The sequence below is a fragment of the Poecilia mexicana genome, unplaced genomic scaffold (assembly GCF_051168715.1).
Source record: "Poecilia mexicana isolate PSO_F unplaced genomic scaffold, ASM5116871v1 scaffold_5, whole genome shotgun sequence".
NCBI classification, from domain to species: Eukaryota; Metazoa; Chordata; class Actinopteri; order Cyprinodontiformes; family Poeciliidae; genus Poecilia; species Poecilia mexicana.
The window spans coordinates 14,598,469-14,620,229 of NW_028263374.1; the positions used below are offsets into that span (position 1 = coordinate 14,598,469).

The 21,761-nt window shown below is 38.9% G+C and overlaps 1 protein-coding gene and 1 long non-coding RNA gene across 2 annotated transcripts in view; both read left to right on the forward strand.

Annotated features, from left to right (window-relative positions):
- Window positions 1-21,761, forward strand: part of tex264a (testis expressed 264, ER-phagy receptor a) — a 70,586-nt gene that overhangs the window by 14,106 nt on the left and 34,719 nt on the right. The gene's annotated exons all lie outside the window — the stretch shown is intronic.
- Window positions 3-16,066, forward strand: LOC148159659 (uncharacterized). The gene is made up of 2 exons (XR_015762846.1): window positions 3-11,830; window positions 15,423-16,066. It is a non-coding gene; the product is annotated as an uncharacterized LOC148159659 (long non-coding RNA).

Consider the following 21,761-nt stretch of genomic DNA (forward strand, 5'->3'; position numbering starts at 1 on the left):
ACACTGAATGTGGCGGGGAGTAATGCATATTTATCCCACCTGTTGCAACATAGAAATCTACCTTTATCATTGAAATACACGTGAAAGTACTCAAGTGATGAGTTTTGCGACTCAAGAACCTTTTTTATGCCCCTTTGTCAAAGTAAAAATGTTGGATATGTTGTTGCAGTTTATGTGTAACTTCTCTTTCCCACCTTTTATCTGTTTTTAGTCCTTCACCCTTATGGTGTTTAATTCATCACTTGAGCAAATTAGCTCTGCAGAGCAGATTAAGAATAGATGAGGTGGAGGGGAGTGAGGGTACGACTGAGTCCTGTGTCCCACGCGCTGGGCTGCATGTCCTCGGGACAGACCTGAAAAAGCTATTGACATTTACTTATGACATTTTCACACATGGATTCATTCAAGGGGCGTCCCGTCGATGTATAATGCTCCACATTGTATATGTTTATATGTTTTTGAACGTTCCCAACATGTCCTTCTGTTAACAGGAGGTTAAAGTGCCATTTAGACAAACATCCTAAATCCTATGTTTATCATCATGTGTGAAAAATTAGGATTTTTTAATTTTATTTTCCTAAGTCTGACCAACTCCCTCCTTGCAGTACGTTTTGCTGGCAGAGAGACTTGTGTGTCTGAGTGTTTTTTTCCTTCCTAGTTTACCGAGGCTTTAATATTTCAGCAGCCTTGTACAGTTCTTTGAGTTGCCCACACAAAGCCATAAATGATTAGGGCTGTTAATAGCTACTGTAACAAGTCCTTCATCTGTTGTTGTGCTCTACTGAGAATAGTCCAAGGACATAGCCAGTGGCATTGTGGATCAGATGTAGCCACCTCTACCAGCATAACTAATCCATGTGAAAGTGCTGCTGTTCTTAATAGCTGCAGCGTTTTTTTTTTTTTTTTTTTTCTTCAAAGGTCCTGCCTTTCATCTTGAGCTCATCCAAGTGTCCTCTGAAGTTACCTGAACTTCACAGCACTCTGATTTTTAGTCATTTCTGTTATGTAATTCATATTTGGCTTCACAGACTTTATGGTTCCCTTGGGGAAGCTGCTTGACTTGCTCATGTGTGCACATTTTTTTAGTTTTGTGGAAGAAACAGAGCAACAATTTAAAAGTAACATCCTGGTCTCGGGCTCAGAACTGCCATCTTTATCCCATCTAATTAGCTTTATAAGCCTCTCCTGAGTTGGGCACTTGTCCTAAAAGTGTGCTTTTAAGTAATTTCCTGCTTGGATTTACCTCAGCCTTTTCTATTTTTTAGCTAGTAAAAATCGTTGTTCATTTTATTCCCTTTTTAATATTTCTGTTTTTTACCTTAAAATGATTAGAACATCATTGCCTTTTTCAGAAACTCTTATTATTTACACCCAACTTTGTTCTCCCATGATGCGCCTTCTGCGAAGGGCTCTGATATTTGATGTTTTGCTGGTTTAACGTTAAAAGCCCCTGTCATACCGATGATTGGGACACTGACCGACGGCTTTATAACTATCCATATTTGCAGATCTTTAGATCCTAAGCTGACTCTCCAGTTTTTGTTTGGCTCCGTCTGTTTGTCCACGTCTTCAAGGCTCGGTGGAAAACGGGCAGCGTTAGAGGAGCAGGTCAAAGTCGAATATGCGCAGTGACATGGAGCTTCCCTTGGTGTTAAAATTCAGCAGTGCTTCTTCCTTTTCGGCTGTAGTGGTGGTACATAATGACCATGTCAGCTTGGATCTTTTCTAGCATGCGCCTCTGTATTATAATGTCACCTTAGGAAAAAACAAAACGAAACACATTTTCACCTTTTTTCTGCTCTGTTCTGCTCTGCTAAGGAAGCACCTGGTTCTTCATCTGACCTGCCTTGATGGTTTGAATAGGTTTGACATCTGTGCTGTCGATGGACTAATAACACATTAACATTAAGGCAAAGCTAAGGAGTGACAAGTTCGTTATGCACACCAGCTATAGAGGAAGGTCAGTAAGTAACGGAGAGTGGGAGAGGCTCGGCTTAGTTGTTGTTTAACTCTGCTGGAATATGATCACATGCACTACGTTTATGATTAATTGAACGGATTTGTAGCGTGAGAAACTTTAAAAAGAGGGTAACACTTTTATGAGATGGGTGCAGTCAATTTTACTCCTTTTATATTCCTGCTAGTGCTTCGTATCAGACGTTTTTGTTTACTTAACAAAACGTTTGACGTTTTAGTTTGAAGCTTAACTTTGAAGATCAGGACTGGGAACGTAATGTGGTCTCTAGTGTACAATTACATTTAATACTGCACACCTTATTCCTTTTCTTTTTTTTATTGCTGTTACTTTATTCTTGTTTTCCCTGCTGCTGTTAGCAAAGTATAGTAATTTTTTTTTTTTTTAATGATGAAGTCTGTCAGTTGTGCATAAGATATATTTTTCAAGATTCTTAGAAAAGGGTGACTAATCACTAAGTTTCTTTATTATTGGTTTATGTCTTTTTAGTACATTTTCAACTAGAAAGTTTTACATTTTTGGGTGATTAAATTCAGATGTTTTTTTTTTTTTTTGTCTTTGCTGCTTAAAGACTATTGAGAAATCTGTAATCTGACATTAGTCTGTGTTTGAGGTCATGATTGAAGCAACATGAATATAATTTGTGGTGACAGAAGAAAACAGAAAATCTGAGGCAGACGAAGTGTCAGAGCTTATGAAATGATCCAGGGAAGCCATGTTTGATCCTTAGGAAAGCAACATTTGATCATGCAAAGTATCCGTGCTTACAATCGCTGTGGTGTTATTTCAGGAGCTGGCTGAGACAAAACTGGAATCGTCCCCCTGAGCAGAAACAAGATGAGAGGTTGATAGCTCACATCCATTTAGTAATCCACTTATCTGAATCGAGCTCAAGACATCCTGGAATCCCCTTTTCTTTCATTTCCTTTTCATACTGTGTCTTATCATAATTTCATTTGCCTCGCAGGTTTCACAATTAAAGTATTTCGGTATATTTTTAAATGGCATTTATGGCGTCTCGGTGTGATTATTGTAGGCCACACTGGAGTTTTTACATCGGTTTTGCCTGGCACATCATATTGTGTTTTGTAAAATAATCACCCAAAAGCTTTAAGGCCCTTTGAAGTTGTGTTCTGCAAAGATTTTTTTTCCAGTGCTGCGAAACATAAATCATTTTCAAAAATGTACGGAGCCAGCATTTACGTCTTGGCATCTGTTTATGCAGAAATGACATATTTTCCTTCAGAAGGTTTTCTCGTTATTTGCAGCGTAAACTTTAAAGGGCATAAATGATCATCGTTATAACTTCTCCTTTTCTGCTGTGTTCTGACTCATGGTCCAAGTTGGATATATTAATTTTCATTTCTAAAATTGAGAAATATTAAAAAGAAAGAGAAAAAAAAACAGTTAATAATGTATCAAAAAGTTGCCCAAAATGCCCAATTCCAGTTAGAATTGGGATTTACCCTGTGAAGAGAATGAAGTGAGGAAAAGAGTTGTCTGAGAGCTGGGGACCTAACAAACAGACAGCCTACAGAGGCATTTAAAAGGGATCTGTCACGTTCCTAGTCCATCTTTTCTCTCACAGTGGTAAATGATCGCTTGTAACAAAATCTGTAATTTAAAATACTTAAACACATTTAGATCGACAGCGTTTGTCTCGTTCTGACAACATTCTTGCTCTTTCATGCACAAACATGAGCAGAGCATGTTCCTCACCAACTTGTCAGTGGAATAATCTCTAAATGGTGAGTCATCCATTCAACTAATTCCAGTTAAAGGTTTTTTTTTTTTTTTTTGTCAAGAAAGCAATTCATTTCCCCCATTGATGTTCAGCATAGTTATAGATACTATGTCACCTTATATAAATGAAATACATTTTTGGTTTCTAGGAGATGACTTAAAAGTCTCTTTTTGTTTCAGAAAAGGGTTATTACGTCACTTATGCACTTTAAAAAAACAATTGAAAACCAATTTTGGTTTATGCTTCACACATTTGTTGTTTTTTTTTTTTGGCCTATAAAATATGATGATATTTGGCCATTAAAGTCGGATTGAGAATCAACGGTTTTAGTCTGCCGCCTCACATCTGAATTTCATAACAAGTTAGTTTTTTGGCATTTTAACTTATGCATTTGATGATGCCACCTTACGTTCTGAAACAGCTGGGTTGCCATTGATGCTGATGAAATGTAAGAGTTTATGGCAGCCTTAAAATACATATTTTGTGCTACAGTTGAAATCTAAGTAACTTCTGACACTTTGCTGCTCGTCTGTGACAGCGTGTTGATTCGTCGCCTCGGCTTTAATTGTTTATGCAGAAACGCCTCCTGCTGAGCTTCTTATATTACATTATTTAAAAAAAAAAAAAAAACTACGGAAAATTTGTTTTCAGTTGTCAACACCGAGTATTATTTCATGCAGTGGTGTGATTAGTGATTGGCCAGAGGAGTCGTGCTGATTTCAGGTGCATCGACCATGTAAACAAGAACTGAGGTGGCTTTCGCTGTGTTCTGAATGGCTCATTTATGTGAATAGAAGTGTGTCTGTTTTGTCTTGGCAGCCCATCATTTCTGCAGCGTTGTCAATACGTTTCTCAAAAGGACGGGGGGATTTTTTTATTTGTTTGCCCTTCAACGGTCTTTTGTCAAAGGTTGTTTGTGAGAAATGAATATCTGAATCTGCCTGCTTTTCAGAGAAAAGTAAAAAAAAACAAATATTTTCTGAATGCTGGGCTTTGTGGTTCCAACAAAAGTTAGAAAAACACTTTTCTAACTTTAAGAAGAGAATATGAGAGAAGATGCAACGTGGGCTTGAGTGTTTTTAGAGACGTGCTCTAAGGCTGCACAGTATACAGCGACTATTTTCTCATCACAGGATCAGCGTGTGCAATATTCATATCACAAAGGACGATTTACGGTATATTCCAAGTGTTATGAACTTGCATTCAATATTCTAATGTGGTATCTGAAACTGTTGCAAATTGTTCAAAGTGCTCCTGCCTCACTGCTGACAAAATCCTCCACGACTCCAAACTCGACACAAGCTTCATCGGCTTCCAATTTATTTTAGAGGACAATTCATGATTCATCGACTGACTTGAAGAGCTCTTCGAAAACACACACCAGTTGTAGCAGACGGTTTCTGCACCCATAAGTCCTTGGTAGGTCCCTGAGGTTCTAACCAGTCTGCTGATGGCGCCCCAAACGAAGCTGAAAACAAAATCAGACCCCAGACTCCTTAACTCTCTTTCTTTCGTAGTTGAGATCAGTCGTCTCTGTGTTCTCTTTTGATAGAGAAAACCACTTGGCTATATTTGGGATGATCGGACAAAAAAAAAAAAAATCCTTTTTGCTGTTTTTTCTTCCCAATAACAGCTTGACATGAAGACAATATCTGATTGTTGTGATGACACTCTTTACTGCAGCTTTCTAAGAGTGTGTTTTGGAGGAGTTTTTTAAGGGGGGGGGGATCTGCAGAGGCTTACTTCCCTTGTTACCCTCTTCTGTAAAAGTAAGTTCTTGTCTGGCCTGCTGTCCAGTGACTAAAGTAAATACTTCCTCATGTGATGCGATATTTGCGCCACAGGAAACCTGCAAGTAAAAGGTCATCAGATAAATGTTCTTACACACTCCTTCTGATCAACTGAGAAAAAGCAATGCACAAATAAACAACAATTCAGAAGTGAATGAAGTTGTCAATAATTGTGGCACCAGAGCAATTATTATGGGATTCTCCCCAAACACTCAATAAATTTACTCAAATTAAAAGTAGATTTTTTTTCTTAATCTATTAGTTTGAGGAAATACAAGATTAATTTGTTTTGAAGTTGTTGTTTTTTTTGGGGGGGGTTTACACAGTTTTGCCAAAGGTTTTAATAATGGTGCATTTAAAATGATTCCTATTTGTTGCATGGTGATTGTAGTTATTGCTGTGTCCTATCCTTCTGAATCGGATAGCATAGCATAATTCTGCATGTAAATGAGCTCCACTTTTATAAATATTTTTCCCTTTTTTTTGAAAGAGGAGAGTATTTAAAAGATATTTCAGACGTCTTTTTCACACCAAGTAGAGAAAGTTGGAAATAAATTATTTTCAATGTGTGCAGCACAGTTTTCCAACTGAGTCCAAGTAAGATAAATGCTCAACTGTCTGTCGCTAATCGCAGCTTATTACACTATGTAGACGTCTTTATGATTAAAAAAGTTTTCAGCATATGGCATCTACTATTTGCCGTGGAAGTACTTGGCATTAAGTTTCTGAGTTTGTTGCACAAAGAGAAGCATAGATCTTAACAGTTTTATGATGACTTGTTGAAAATGTTCTGCCCACTAACAGAACATGCCGTCTTTGAACACTAGCAGTGAGAGCACAGGAATACAACCTATTTATTTAGTTATTTTTGACAGTCCAAAGATCTCATTTCAGCACTGATTGCCCTCGTGTGTGACTCTCGATGGTGACCCAGTGGATCTAGAGTTGACCCTTCTTTGGTCATGCATTGGGAAAGTTAAACCCAAATCCTGCCCAGATCATGGCAGGATTTGGGTTGTGGTGGTGACAGGACAACACCTCCTTTGATCCTCTCCAGTCCACCTCTACATCTTTAATTCGTCCTTGGCTTAAGGCGTTGACTCTTCTCGCCGCTCTCTGTTCAGCGATTTCTGCGTGGGCTGGTGCAGAAAAGCAGGGGCTGAAGCCGCGGCGGCATCAAAGGTGCAGAGAGCAGAGTAAAAGTCGATAAATGAGACGTGTGAGCTGGCGAGGGAGCATCTGTCTCTGTGACTGATAACTGGATGGAAATTCAGATTGGAAGAGGGACGTACCTCTCCGTGCTCCGTCCTGGACGTGCGCTTTTAAAAAAAAAAAACGGCGAGCTGCAAGTGGATGCGAGAGAAATCTCTGTCGTTATTAATGCTGTCATTCCTCCGTGTTGTTTCCTCCGTCTGTGTTACATTTTTATTGGTTAACTTCAGGCTTTTCTCCTCGGGGGGCTCTCAGAAATAATAATCTGAAAATAACAGAGAGCATCCATCCGGAGGTGGGGACGGCCTCTGACCTGCAAGGCTTTATATCATGTGTTTGCACTTAATATGCCTGTTATCTGCTTGGTCTGCCATTTTGCAGTCTGTAGAGGGAACACTTGTCTGTAGATGCTATATTTAGACTCCTAAGACGGTGGTGGCAGTTTTGCCGTGTCTTTCTGTTCTTTTTATCTCAGATGGGCCAAGGCCCAGAGCTGGACTCTTCATAAAATGTCATATTATGTCCACTTTCTTGTTTGCAGTGCCAGACTGTCTGTGTTGGTGGGAAAAAAAAAATTGTTCCTTTTTTTTTTCCACTTAGAGGCATTTTCTTCATCTGTTGGTGGGCTAAGTGTGATTGTTACAATAAAACCTTTGTAGTTGAGAGTCTGAGGTGAAAATGTTGGACCTTTAAGGTGGAGACCAGGTTATTGGTGTCGAGGTACTCCAATGTTTGAGAAAAGTATGAGTATCAGCATCAGTATGACTAAATATAGTAGCTGTTTATTCCATACCTTCGCATACGTATCTTGTAGAAATAAATCCACAGCAATGTTCTAATATTTAGGTTGTTTTAGTGATTGGTTTATTATTTCTGACTGCTTAGGGATTTTTTTCCCCCCTACATTGTTACTTCATTCCTTATCCTAATACCATAGGATTCATGGATCACTGTCTGAATTTAAAAAAAACTCCCTTTCCACAGTCATTTTTGACAGAGGGTTGTAGTCTCATAGTAAATCTTGTTGGCAAGCCTTGAATTTATGATTGTTCTTATTCTAAATATGAGACGCGTTGTAAACATTAAAGAACTTCAAGTCCTTAATCAATGTTGTCCTCATTTCATTGGTCTGCAGCTTATATTCTTCGTGACAGTTCAGTGAAGCAGCAAGTTTGGTTGATAACGAGCAGAAGCGTTAGTGATGCTCTTATCGATTATTGCTTCTCCGGGAGTCTCCTCTCTGCAGCTCCAGCAGGGCGTCACGCACCACGGTGCCAATTAGACCATCTGTTGGAGCACATTCGGCCAGTGTGTCCACTGTTACATCTGTGACCTGACCATGCGGAGTCATCCGCCTTCTCTCGTCGGAACAAGAACCCTTGTTTGAGTTTTGAAGGAAATTGGCCTCCAACATTTTTCTAACCCGCTCCACTTAAACCCTGCGAGGGGGTGGTTTTTAGTCAACATTTTTCGCAAATGTAAAGTTTAACACATGAGTACAAAGGATTTTATCGGCAATCATCTCTGTGTACATAAAGTAATTGTTACCTCTACTCTTAGGTGGAAGACACACACACATGCGCGCCCCAAATCCGATTTGTGTGTGTCGAGTGACTTACTCATCTGATATCTCTGTAAGGTTTACGGACTTGATTTCAGCTTATCACAAGCTGCTATAAGCTGCTAAGTCGGCAAGCGCATTTTGGCCTTTAAGCAAAAGTTCATGGCCTTTAAAAAGCAATTCTCTGCAGAAACTTTTTGGCTCAGTCGAAATCTGTCCGTTTGATGTAGCTGACTTTCTAAGAGCGGGTTGTATGGATTAGTCTTATCTGTGTATCATCTTCCTTACACGAGCTCCACAATCCTGTAAACTCGGCTTTAAAGTGGGAGCTGAGAGCTTGGAGGGCAGGTGGGTCCAAACTTTGACTTCATGTATAGAACTAGATTAAACACTGGTAAATACCCACTGTGATTTTGTTCCAAAGCTGTTGGTGTGAAATTCTCACAGTGTTTTCACAGAATTTCCTCAACGATTTGGAACAAAAATGTCAACGTTTTTACACTTAAAGCAGAAAACTAACAATTATTCAGTTCAAGTTAGTTCAAAAATACATAACTTATTTCAAAAGGAAATTGCATGTTGTTGTTATTTGTATCATCCGAGAATCTTCAATCAAAAATAATGCACCAAGCTGTGGACAATACCAAGTAAAACAGAAGGAAAACACAGGAAAACCAAGTTGCCATCAAGGACTGGACTTGGGCTCTTCTCATCTAGAGTCTCACTGAAACCATATCATATGATATTATCATCAAATTTTGCACAAGTAAATTTGTGCATGATTTGAAACACCAATGGAATAATTTCTTTGGCTCAGTGTCGTCCAATATCAAGGACTGCAATATTAATATCTACAAGGCGTGTTTGGAGTGCAATATGTGTAGTAGGCCATTTTATTCATCATGTTGAGGCACTGGTCAGATATTATGGCCCCTTTCCCAGCATGAACTATTATTTCTGGTATACCTGCAGTGTTTTGTTTGTTTTTGTGTATTTTTTTTAATCTAATTTTCATAAGTAGAAGGAGCGGTGTTGCCGTCATGACATGTATGACAGAGAGCATTTCCTGTAAGACAGCAGTTTATTAATATTCTGCTACAAAGACAAAAATATTATGGAATTTACATTTTAGACTGTTTTTGTCAATCTATCTGAGAGACTATTAGGGATATGATAAATACATAAGTAATGTATTTATTATATTTATTTCCTTGAGAAGATTGTTAACTTAAAAACTTCCAATGAGCTACTAGCGTTTGTAAATCCATGATGTTCCAAGACAAACTGTGGTTGAGAGCTCAAAGTGATAAAACATAATATTGCGTGTAATTACCGTGTAATCTTATTTTCCAACCCAATATAAAACCTGCTCTTGACATTTTTGTCTGTATGTATGCTGATAACTATTTTTTGTGAACGATAAGCTGCCAAAAAATATTCTTTGATCAGATTTAATGAGTCAGACTTGTTTTTCTTTTTTTAACATTGCCAGGATTAATTAAAGAAATGCAGTAATAATTTAGTGCCAATAAGGAAACCTTTGCTTTTAGCCTTCCTACGTAGATATTTCTGCAAGTTATCGCTCAGTAAATTTTAAGGCTTGTGGCTCAGTTACTTATTCATTATTGTGCCAGTATTTACCTCTTAAATCCTGCTTTACACGGCTGAATCATTATGCTCGGAAGAGATTCTGCAGAGAGCGTGAGGTGGATCATTACTCTGTAATGGAAAAGACTCAGACTATAACAGATCTGAACATATCGATTGCCAGGAAGCTTTAAGCTGAAGTAACTGGCATTAATCTAAGATAGCAGTGTTAAAAATTGTGACAGTCAGACCCGAATCGATAATAAAAATTAGAAAGTAATTTGCACTGTCTATCCACCATGCAGCCTTTAGCTTCCATAGAGGATGTAAACTTCACACAGCGGCTCTGCAGACACACACCGCCTCCCCATAACGCCTCAACGCTGGCTGACGCCTAACGACTCCGACTGCTGTCGTCACAAGCCGAGAATTAATTCAACATGAATTTCATTGCTCCCATTCATATCGTTCTTTAGATTGCTCTATACTAGTAAGATTTCTTTTTTGTTGTTGTTTTATTTTTTGTATCATCATCATCAGCATCATCATCAGCATGTGTGGGTCCAGATGCATGCCATGTATAGGTGCTATAAAACTGTTACAATGTCTTTTGGAATACCATAAAAATAATAGAAAATGAACATCGGTCTGCCGGTGCTGAAAACGCTGCTTTCTGCTCCTCTCACTTCACAGCCCCTTCAAAGATTTTGCGCAATATTTAGAAATTGTCTTCCATTCAGAAGAAGCAAATTGCTCCAATTAAAATACGTCTTCAAACCGAACTGTATGCGGAGTTATTGGGATTCGCCCGTGGGCGCAGTGTCATGTAACAACGCTCATTGTACTTTGTTTATTATTTAGAAAAAAAAAATATTTTATTTATGGCATTTTAGATTATTTCCAGGTCACCTCCACCCGTCTGGTTCGATGTATCGACGGTCATCCGGTAATTTTTGTCCAACATGGAACCCTGATCTCAAGGTCAGAAGAATCATGTCCAGGGGATCGAATGATTACCGCCCCCTCAGTCTGTCACTTATTCTGCCTCAGAAGTTATTACGTTAAAAAGGACCGTTTCAGATACCACTGCAGGGCGCGAAAAGGATGAATTTGTTCCAGATTTCTTAAAAGGATGCTTATCTATACTGTAGTCAATCCTCTGCTTCTGTGGTTCTTTATGAATCCCGGAGACCCACGAATAGATCGGATTTCTAAAGTAGCTTTTATTTTACTTTAATTAATTTATTTTTTAATAACCATTTACAATATTGCAAGGCTCTGTGTCTCAGAGTTTGTGAATCTGTATTTCAGTGGATGCATACTAAGATGCCGGACTTATGTAAAGTAGCCACACAGACAAACTCTGGCCTTTGGGCATTTCCGTCCTGAAAGTAAGAGCTGAGAATAACATGATGTTGGGAGATGGAGCGTGCAGTTTGTGTGGAAATATTCTGCCAGCTCTGTGGTGGGGGGGGGGCTCTGTACATGCAACATGTTTGTCACTGATCTTGTCATCTAGTTGTGTTGCACTCCTTACAAATACACCCTTTATGCAAAATTCAAAAATGTCTCTTTGAAGATGTGTTATTTAAAGCTGAAATATAGCCAGAGGCAATCTGGACATATGATCTTCAACCTTTTTTATGTTAGTCGCAAGCTTGAGATACTTGAGAGGACGAATCTAAAATGTGAGTTGGTACCAAGCTGCTGACTTCAGTCCACTTTAACAAGCTTTGATGATCCTTAGACGACACAGTAAAATAGACGTGTCTGACCTTTTCTTTTGCATAACTTGGTTGAAGCATATATTAAATTTTGGCCAATATCAAATAGCGATAAAATCATGACTTCTTTTCTTTTCTTTTCTTTTCGCATGTAAACCTTTTGGAGCAAAAATACTACTTGACTGGACCGAACATTTTGATTCCTCAGACATGGAAGGACTCCCACACATTTATAAGGTCTGCTTTCTATATTTGTGGAAAAAAAAAATCTAATGTTCAGTGAATACTTGAACATAACCAAAGCTAGTACCAACACCTTTATTGCAGATACTGTCTGCTGCAGAGAAAGTGGCCATTATTGACCATTATTTAGACAAGCAGTTATGTAGTTCCATCCATCCACGAAGAACTACTTGAAAGCAAATCTACATCAAAGCTGAATTGGATCTCGAATTGAAACAAGGACAGATTGTAGACGTTTTACAGATGCAACACTAAATCCTCTCTGATAAAACTCTAGCCTCCATCCTCTTTCATCCCTCCAAATGCTACCTTGGTGCCCACCTGCAGCTCTGTCCTCATAAGAGGAAATGCAAAGCTTCAAAGATGGAGGGCTCCTGTCTGCAGCAGATGCAGCCTTGTCCCATGTGAAGGCAGTTGTTGGATTCCTTTTGTACCTCTGTGTACATCCTTCGTTCGTCCCTCGTGGCTTCACCGTGCGGATGCTTTTGAACCTGTGGTTATATCGTCTAACCTTCACAGAAAAGAAGACGTGTTTTTCTTTAAAATATATCTAAAGGGGGAACCGGGAAAGATAAAGTCGCCTGATCTGACAGTGTTTGAGAAAAATAGTGAAAATGTATAACATACACACCTACATGGTAACATAGATGCATAGTGCACAGTGGTTTGTAGACACATTCTAAGACACCGTTGTTAATCGGCTCTTTACTGCAATATTTTCATTATGGATAAATTGGTTTGGTTGCGGTTCAGTATGAATATTCCCTTAAAAGAATAGTGAGTTACAAAACTATTCATCCTCTAACTTTTTCCACCTTTTGTCACATTACAAGCACAAATGTAAATGTTTTTTTCAAAGTGAAAAGAAAAGATTCATGGTATTTATTTTTCAATTATTATCACAAGTAAACATGAAATGTGTAGCATTAATCTCTATCTGGTCCCTCAGAGTCACAGTTTTGCATAACCATCTTTACTTGGAGGCTCAACAGCTTTGCTCATCTAGAGATTATTATTATTATTATTATTATTATTTATTTTTTATTTTTTTACAAAACCATTTAAGCTCAGTCTGTTTGGATGGAGAGCACTGGTGAACATGCATTTTCAAGTCTTGCCACAAATCTTCAGGTAGATTTGTGTCCAGATTTTGACTGGTAGCATATAAATATGTGTAATCTGAACTATTTCATTGTAGCTCTTGCTGGATGGCGGGGGTCTGAATCCTGCTGGAAGGTGGAGCGACCGCCTGCGTCTTTACTCTTTTGGCGCCTGTCAGAGCTTTTATTCCAGCTATGCTCTGTTTTTAGCTCAATCTGATGTCTCAACTCTGACCAGCTTCTTCATGCAGAAAGGTAGAGAGTAATTTAAAGTCTGACCGGAGATCCATTAACACGGGGAACTTTAAGCTGGGGTTCTTGCGACTTTTGCTTAACATTGGCTTTCTTATGCCACTCCTCCATTAATGCCAGCGTTGTAGAGCACACCACTAATAGTTGTGCTGTTCTTCCCTCTGAGCTGTGTAACCATACTCCTCCTCTTCCTGAGTTTCCATGGGCCGCTTGTCTGCTTCTTTGATTAATGCTGATTATCAGCTTGCTGCTGTCACCTTTCAGACTGTGGAAGGTGTTTTATATGAAAGCCTCCACACGTTCTCTTCAGTTATTAGATCCAGCTCATGACGGGGCCATAAGGTTTATAAAGCAGAGCTAAACATCTTACCCATGATTGCACTTTGTGTTCTTTAGTTAAATGGCCATCAGTTTCCACATGCAGAGTTTTCTGTCGCTACACTTTTATCTACAAATCAATTATTGGCTTGTTTCGCATATATATATATATATATATATATATATATTTGTGTTGGTCTATCGCATAAATCCTGTAAAGAAGAAAAAAAACTTGAAAATTTGTGTTTCTGACAAAATCTGAAGATATTCAAGGGGTGTAAATTCTTTTCTAAGGCACTCTTATGTACTTAAAGTATATATACTTTGTCTTGTGCACTGACTTAGTGGCTCATGCATCATCTTGTTTCATGCACGTCAGTGTGAGGTGTGGAGCGCATGGCATGAGTGTTGATTTGAATTCAACACTCACTTTACACGTGAAAATGAGCTTGTAGCAGCTAATGAACCGGTACAAATACGCAAGCAGGCATCACTCAAGTTTCAACTACTGCAATAATATCAACGGCAAAATATAAATAAAATTGTTATGCATCAAATATAGCTGTGCTACAAAAATGAAGGAGTTTGTTTCTGCGAGTGAATTAACTGGACCGAAACGCTGGTGTCGGTGAGAGTCACACTGTCCAGGTCACTAGACAGTCTTGCAGTCGACACATGGAAAAAGTAGCGCATTTACACTTGCATTCACGCCTACAGACAAGTTTTCACTTCACCCAACTTTGCACCCACGGGGAACCCACACACTCATGGGTCGAAGGCCTTACACAAGTCACATTTACATGGGTCCAAGTCCTCCAGAGACACGTAGAGATGAGCAGTTTTATTGGGCCAAACTGTGTGTAACAGTGGGTCAGGGATCACGAGACTCTAGCAGAGAATGTGGATTATTTTAAAGATCTCTTGAAGCTCTCTTGTCATCGTCACAAGATCTTGAGAAAATATTTAATGCGTCTGGTGATATAAGTGTGAAATTGCATATTTTACTAATGTCTTTGGTCAGCACACCTCAGCATTAAATTCATTGCTCATCTAAGAAAAAGTTGTAGTTTTTGTTCCTGTTCTTACTGCATATAATACATTGATAAATCAGAATATTTGCACCCTAACATCACTGCAGAATATCACATTCTGAATAACAATAGCGGAGAAAACAATTTCAGTGTTAAACATGCACAGCAAGTCATCCTCATTAAAGAAAATGAGACATCAGTGGTTTGTGTTATAGAGCGTGGAGAAATGCTTCGTAGCTGCAAATATCGATTTAGTTTTTTCTCCCGTTTCTCCCTGTGGGGCCGGTCCATGTGGTTGAATACTTGCTTTGATTAACGATCAGAGACGGAAGCCATTAATATTTTGTTCTAATATGTCAAATACTTAAATAAAGGCTTTATTGTTTTCATTCATCATTTACGGCTCTGTTTGGATTTTTCTCACACGTTTATGTTCAATGAAACGAGAAAATCTGATATTTTAAAAACAAAATACAGAACAATCACACATTTTTTTTTTGTTTGGACTATAATTCACAGGGGAAAAGCTCGTTTGCATTTTTCTCTTATGTTTATTTACTTGTAATCTAACATGAACTGTGTCGTTCTACTTGAACTGAGAAACAGTATTTGACGATCTTAAATATGTTTATTTTGATCTGATTCCTTTTTGTCTTGAATGTTGTAAAAAAATGTATATGTATTTTAAATAAAAACAGTTATTGTTTTCCTCATTTGATTAATTTACATGATATAGATTGATTAATCTTTAAACCATTTTTACATACATTCAATGTGTTTTGTTTTTTTTAAAAAACAACTATTTTTTAAGATTTGTGCAAGACGTAAAAATACAGTGAAACCACATTAAGCATGTTTTTTTTTGCCGCCTGTCTTTCCATGAAGCTTCACCTGTTTGTGATGCTGCTGAAGGCACGCTTACAAGATGAAGGATGTTGATGAAGAAACCGTGTCGACAGCATCTCTGCTCTACATTTAGCATCTCCTAACAAGAAGGCAGCGAGCTCTTGGGAGAGACAAGGACTCGGATATGTTTATTTGTGGACCCAGTGAACCATGCATGTCCATGAGGACGTGTGGCTAAGAAGGTTGGAGGAAGGGTTTATGACATATGTTTGCATGAATTTATGTCAGCTTGCGAGGGCGTACGTGTGCCTGTGGGTACGTGTGTGTGCATGTGTCATTGTTGAGCAGTGGAAATCACGTTTTCCATGTCACCAAGTATGCATGGAATAAGATGGGCCTCCGTGTTGCGTGCGAGCTCCTCAACTAGATTAGAGCAGCAAATTGATTGTAAGCGTGCAGTTGTCTGTATCGGAAAGTGCCAGTGATTGTGGAGGCGGGTGAGCGCGCTGGCACCTAATTTGATCACTCAGTAGCTAATGCAATCTGCATTACGGCAGCTATTGCAGATCGGGATAATGTGCCAATAGGGCCAAAAGATTTTATTGACTTCCTGAGGCTGACTGTGTTCATTAAATACAAGAAGCATCCTAATTGCAAATGCAATGACAGAAAAAAAAAAATAATCTGTGCAACATTTTACTGTTGAAATTATGAAATAAAACGCAACAACCCCGACTTGTCGAGACGTGGCCTCCACTAGACTGCTGAAGGTGAACTCTGTTATCTGGCGACAACATGTCATCACTGGTTTGGCAGTATTTCAGATATTTAAAACAAACAAACAAAAAAACCTAATTGAAACTTAGAGGTTGCATTTACTGGTGTGAATATTCAGAACACTGTGGTGAGTCGGTCAGAACTCCAAAGAACGCAGAGTCGTACGCTAGGTGATTCAACTCGTACTTGCCGTTTATTTAGGTAATCGTGTGTGATTCTAGAAAATAAACAACAGTACAGAGTCAGTGTCTGAATAAACTGACTGAAGTAACATCAGACATATTGCATAACTGCACTATCAATGATTATAAACATCACATTTCTACATATACACGACGCAATATCCACCGTGTATAACTCTTTTAAGTGTGCACGTGAACAGAGCATGCTCTTAATTAAGGGTAAAACTAAAATACTCTGCTAAATAAACAATATTATTAATATTTACCATCACTTACTTGTATTTCCACGCACACACATCAAGGAAGGTAACAATAAACGGCAAACGGCAAGTTAAATAAACAAATGCGAACATAAACTATACTCCTTTACACTCTACCCTTTTTTTCTCTCTTTCTTCGTCTGCATGCTGCAGCTGCTCTAAGCCCCGCCCCTTAAAGGCTCAGCATGGCAGTTTGTTATACAGTCTTTTCCACACTAATCAATAATTATGAATATCAACTGATATGAAACGCTAACATCATGATACGTTTGTCAGCCACATCATCTAATGCCTGCAACATTAAATACAGGTCAGCCATATTGAATATAGTATTTGGGTTTGCAAGTTTTCAAAGTTAATATTTTGACTTCAGACCCCCTTGCCCCCCCCCCCAGTAATCTGTCCATGTCTGAACTCCAATGGTCTTATTGCTATGGCATATTATTTTAAAGAAAACAAAATGTTAATGTAATAAAAATATTTGTCTGAGTCAAATGAGTCAAACTAGTGTGTTTTTTCTAAGCCATTTGGATCACCCTACAGCTCCCTTCTTTGTTTCAGAGCTGGTTGTTTACCATTGATAGCACCGTCGTTCAGTCTTTCGGACATCAAACTACCCACACGTTCACAATGTATCACTTTATTTCTAAAGCACACGTTTAAACAACTATGTTTCTGCTGGTTTTATAGAAAGACTGTAAAACTGTTGAAATACACACCCTTTTGGCTATTTACTTCAAACCCATCATTCTGTCTGGTTTTTCATCTTAGGCTAATTACATCATAGAATGAGCTGCATGTCGATGTAACTTTCCCGCTGAACACAGACCGACCTCTTATGAAACTTGGAGAGAGCGAGAGCTCGTTATAATGGCGATAAAGGTACTGCCTGTCCTCTGTCCACTTCCATTATCTAATGTCCCACTCACTTTTGAACCCAAATGCCAAATTAGCATGCCTGAGACTCCGTCCCGCAGGTATCACGCTGACAGCTCTCACACCTGCACCGGGAATATGGATCTTCTATTCACACCGAGCGGCAGCTTCCATCATGGTTTATGCATTGTCAGCCCTCTGCACGGATCTTTAGGAGCGCTCATTCACATAGCCACTGGCATGTGGTGGAAAATGTGTCATGTTGGAGCGGTCTGTTCAGAATAAAACATTTGGGTCTCAGGCTCCAGTTTGGTGAATGGTAGAGGGAATATTTAAAGCTCTAAGCTGCACAACCGTTGCCAATTATTATGATGTATCTACAGTATACTTGTACTGTAGATAAATGATGCGATCTGATAATGTTTGATGGCTCATGTAAAAGCACATTTCATGCACCAGATCACTTCAGTTTATTACAATGTACAACAACTCACAAAGAAAGCCTTTGTTCCCGAGAGCCGACTGAAAGCCGCAGTTCATCCTTCATCTTTGAGAGCTTCAGCTCCGCTATCAAAGGCCAGACATGGAGAGTTCAGCAGGAACATCCACCTGCAGTCTCACCCAAAGGCTTTTGAGAGGTTTTTTTTTTTCCTTCTTTTGACCTTTTGGCTTTTTTTTTTGTCTAGGCACATCAAAAATGAAAGATTAGTAGATTCATATCATCTCCCAATATTTTACTGTGCAGCTGTAGATGAATGTGAAAACAGTTCTCGTATGTTTTTCGTAAGAGCTTCTTGATTTATTAGACTTAAAAAAAAATATAATTTTCTGCATTTTTGATTTTGTTTGTAGGAGTTTAATGCAGTCACACTACATAACTGGAACTCCTCAGAGGAAATTTTAGTTTGAGCACAGCTGTCCAAATATATCCTGAGGAAATACACAGCTTAACACATGGAGAAGCGGTTTACTCTACCCAGGCCAATTCTTTTGGGCCTGGATGAATCTCCTCCAGCTCCTCTCTATGGCTTGTGCCCTTTTGGCAAAGCTACAAGGTAGTCCCAGCTTCTGCTTGTTGTGTGTTATTGCATTTAGTATATGTTGCCACTTTAAAGATGAAGCATGGTAGGTTTCTGCTTTAAAGGTAAAGAAGGAATATTTGAGTAGTAGCTTTTCTTTTTTATCCCTGGAGTTCACATAGGTTTTCCTCAAATTCAATTAGAGAAGGACCATTGAACAGCCACTTTATTACCATTCAGAAACGTATAACACAGCGGTGGGTGCTCATCAGAATGTAAATTCAATTTATTGCTTTACAATTGGCCTATAAAAGTGGAATAAAAATTTGAGAAACAAAACATCAACTTGAGGAAAAAACTGTAAATAGTTTGTTCACAGACAGAGAAATAATTACACACACTATTTACATAGACCTAAATTGTATATGGTATTGAATAAAGTGAATAATAAAGCATATTCTCCAACAATATGATTTACGCACCTCTGACTGGTGCAAAGATGCACCAGTCTGGACTTGAACACGTGAGAGAAATAAATATTCTGCAGTTCTTTTCTGTAGAAATGCTTTTGAATCAATTTTTTTTTAGTAGTGTCAGAAAACTTTGGATAATTTTTGTAGTGTTTGACCTGGAGATGACTGATCAAAGCTAGCTGGCCAAGAGGAAGTTCATCAGTCTAATAGCGTACTCACTGAATCTGATGCTTGTAGTACTAATGGTGTAAAATGTTTTCGCAGAGCCTAACAATGGAGTTCATGATAGAAAAAGGCGGGTTACAGGGTCATCTGGGTGCCTCTGTAGAAAATGATGAGGATGATTTCTTATAACCGATCTGGTTTTTGTGACCGGTTCAGAGTCTGCGATGTTCTGGTGGGTAACTGGGCAGTTTTCTCTTGAAGTCAGTCATCGTGTCCTTTGTCTTGTTGGTGTACCAGTCCACTAATCGCTTCTGCTCCTCTTTATAGATCATCATGATTATTCCTGATGAAGACTCATCTGCTTAGGCTAGAATGTGATTAAAAGCAGACGCGGCACAACAGTTGTGTCAGCAATTCGAACAAGGGTATCGTTAGATAGATGACTTTTTGTGCCTAATGGCGTTATAAACTAAATTAGACCGTATTGTATTGTAATGTATGTCATTAAATTTAAATCTAGCAGTATGATGGATCTTTTTGCTCTGACCTGATTACATATTTATAGACATGAATTGGACCTTCTTGTCATTTGAAGAGCCTCGAGATGACATTTACCATCAAATGGCACGAGGATAGATAAACCCAGTTGGATTGAATTTAGGACACATCATCTTAAGAAATTAAATTGTGTGCTGCTTTAAACCATTACATTAAATTTTATTGACTTTGGCTATGCTTAGATTTATTTTATTTTTTATTTTTTCTGCAGGGAATGAATGTAAGAAGTGAATCAGAAGGGCTATGTAGGTAGAATTGACCTAAAGATAGCCCTCAACTAATTTATAAGATGTGTGCCAAAGAGAAGATAAACACTTGACTGTTCCTTTTAGCTGCACATGTCCCTGGCAATGATGTTAAATCATTTAGCTGTGGAAGGAGAGTGGGAGTCGGGAAGGTTTCTCCTCTAAAGGGCAGAAGCGGTATTTCAACATTCTGCATGCCACAAGTTATAGATCAGCAATCTACGGCACAACCTTTTCTACCCTCGTCTCCCCTTTACCACCTTTTATAGATCCGGATTTACCGCAGAAAAATGTAATCCGTATCGGCCCGTCTTCTCTCCCCACCACGGCTCTTATTTTCTTGTTTGTCCACAGGGTGCTGGCAATATTAGGAGTGGGAGGAAAGGTTAATGTTGCGCTGAAATGATGTCAAAATGCGGGGTCGAGGTCAAACAGGCCTGTGAGCCCCCTGAGAAACAAATGATTAAAATTTCTTTTCATTTTTGACCTGCCTCGTATGAACTGTGACTGGCTTGCCTGTGTGCATACAGAAGCTTAATACAACATGAGTGAGACGGGTATAAATGCAACAGAGTAAAAACAGCTAACCGTAAATAACCCTCTAGGAGTTTAAGGATTTTATTCCGTAAAGCACTCGTCTTCATCCAGCCGATCCTGTGAGTCCGATCCGCACGCGTGGCCAAGCTCTCAACACGATCTGATGAATAGATAACATTTTTGACAAGTTAAAGTGATTAAACATTTATGCGCCCCATACAGTATATATATCCAGGGTCGTATGTGGTTACACAGACGAAGTTGTAGAAGTTCAAGAATGGACTAAATCCAGACGAGTCTCCTGCACACGTGATCCGAATCAGAATCAGAATCAGAGGGGTTTGAAGACGAATTAATTTAATGTACAAGCTTGCACCACAAAGTGAATATGTTATAACTGATAAAATGCTTCAGACAAACCTAGCCTTCTGACTCTGAGTGTTCATTCCTCTGTGAACTGAAGAGAAGACTGCCAAGGGGGCAACTCAATTTATTAATGCCATTCAGTGAGCTGTCGCTCAGAGGAACAGGCCAAAGCAGGGCAGGGTGTGAAATACCATAAACATCTTCATGGCACTGGGTGGTCTGCTGAGCAGGATGGCAAAAGGGTGATGGGATGCACCCGGGTGCAGTGAAGGGTGCCAAATGAACAGAGGACTGAGGAGCGCACATTTCTGTCTAAACCACTAGACCGCTAAGCAGTCTCCTCTCTGGTCTCCGGTGTGTACATTTATGGATTCTTATATGTCTGGCTTATGGCATGCACTGTAGCTAACCTACTAAATTCATGCCTGAAGGAGCACACGTAGTTTTTTTTTTCTTTTTTTTGCAGCAGGATACCAGTCATCTGTACTGAAGATCACACAGGAGTATGGCAGAGGCAGAGGAAAAAGAAAGTGGATATCAGAAATATTAGCAACAGGGAAATTACAAAAAAAAAAAACCCAGAGTATTTGTGTCTCTTTTATAACAAGATTTACATGCCTTAATGTACACTAACAAAATTAATTGCACAGTTTTGTCCAGAGTGAAATTCTAAAGATGATAACCAGATTATAATCACAAAGTCTGTCCTGTAGTTGTCGCCTTGTCGTCTACCAAGTTAATGAATAATGGTGCTTTCACACCTGGCTATTCTGGGAGAATTGATTTGATTGTGAGGTGAATGTTATAAAGATTCAAGCCTTTCATTCACCATACAATTTTGAGAACAGACAAAGTCATACAATTAAAACAGCTGCCTGTCTCCAGCAGACAGTGAGAGCAGGCCAGGTGTTCTTACCTGA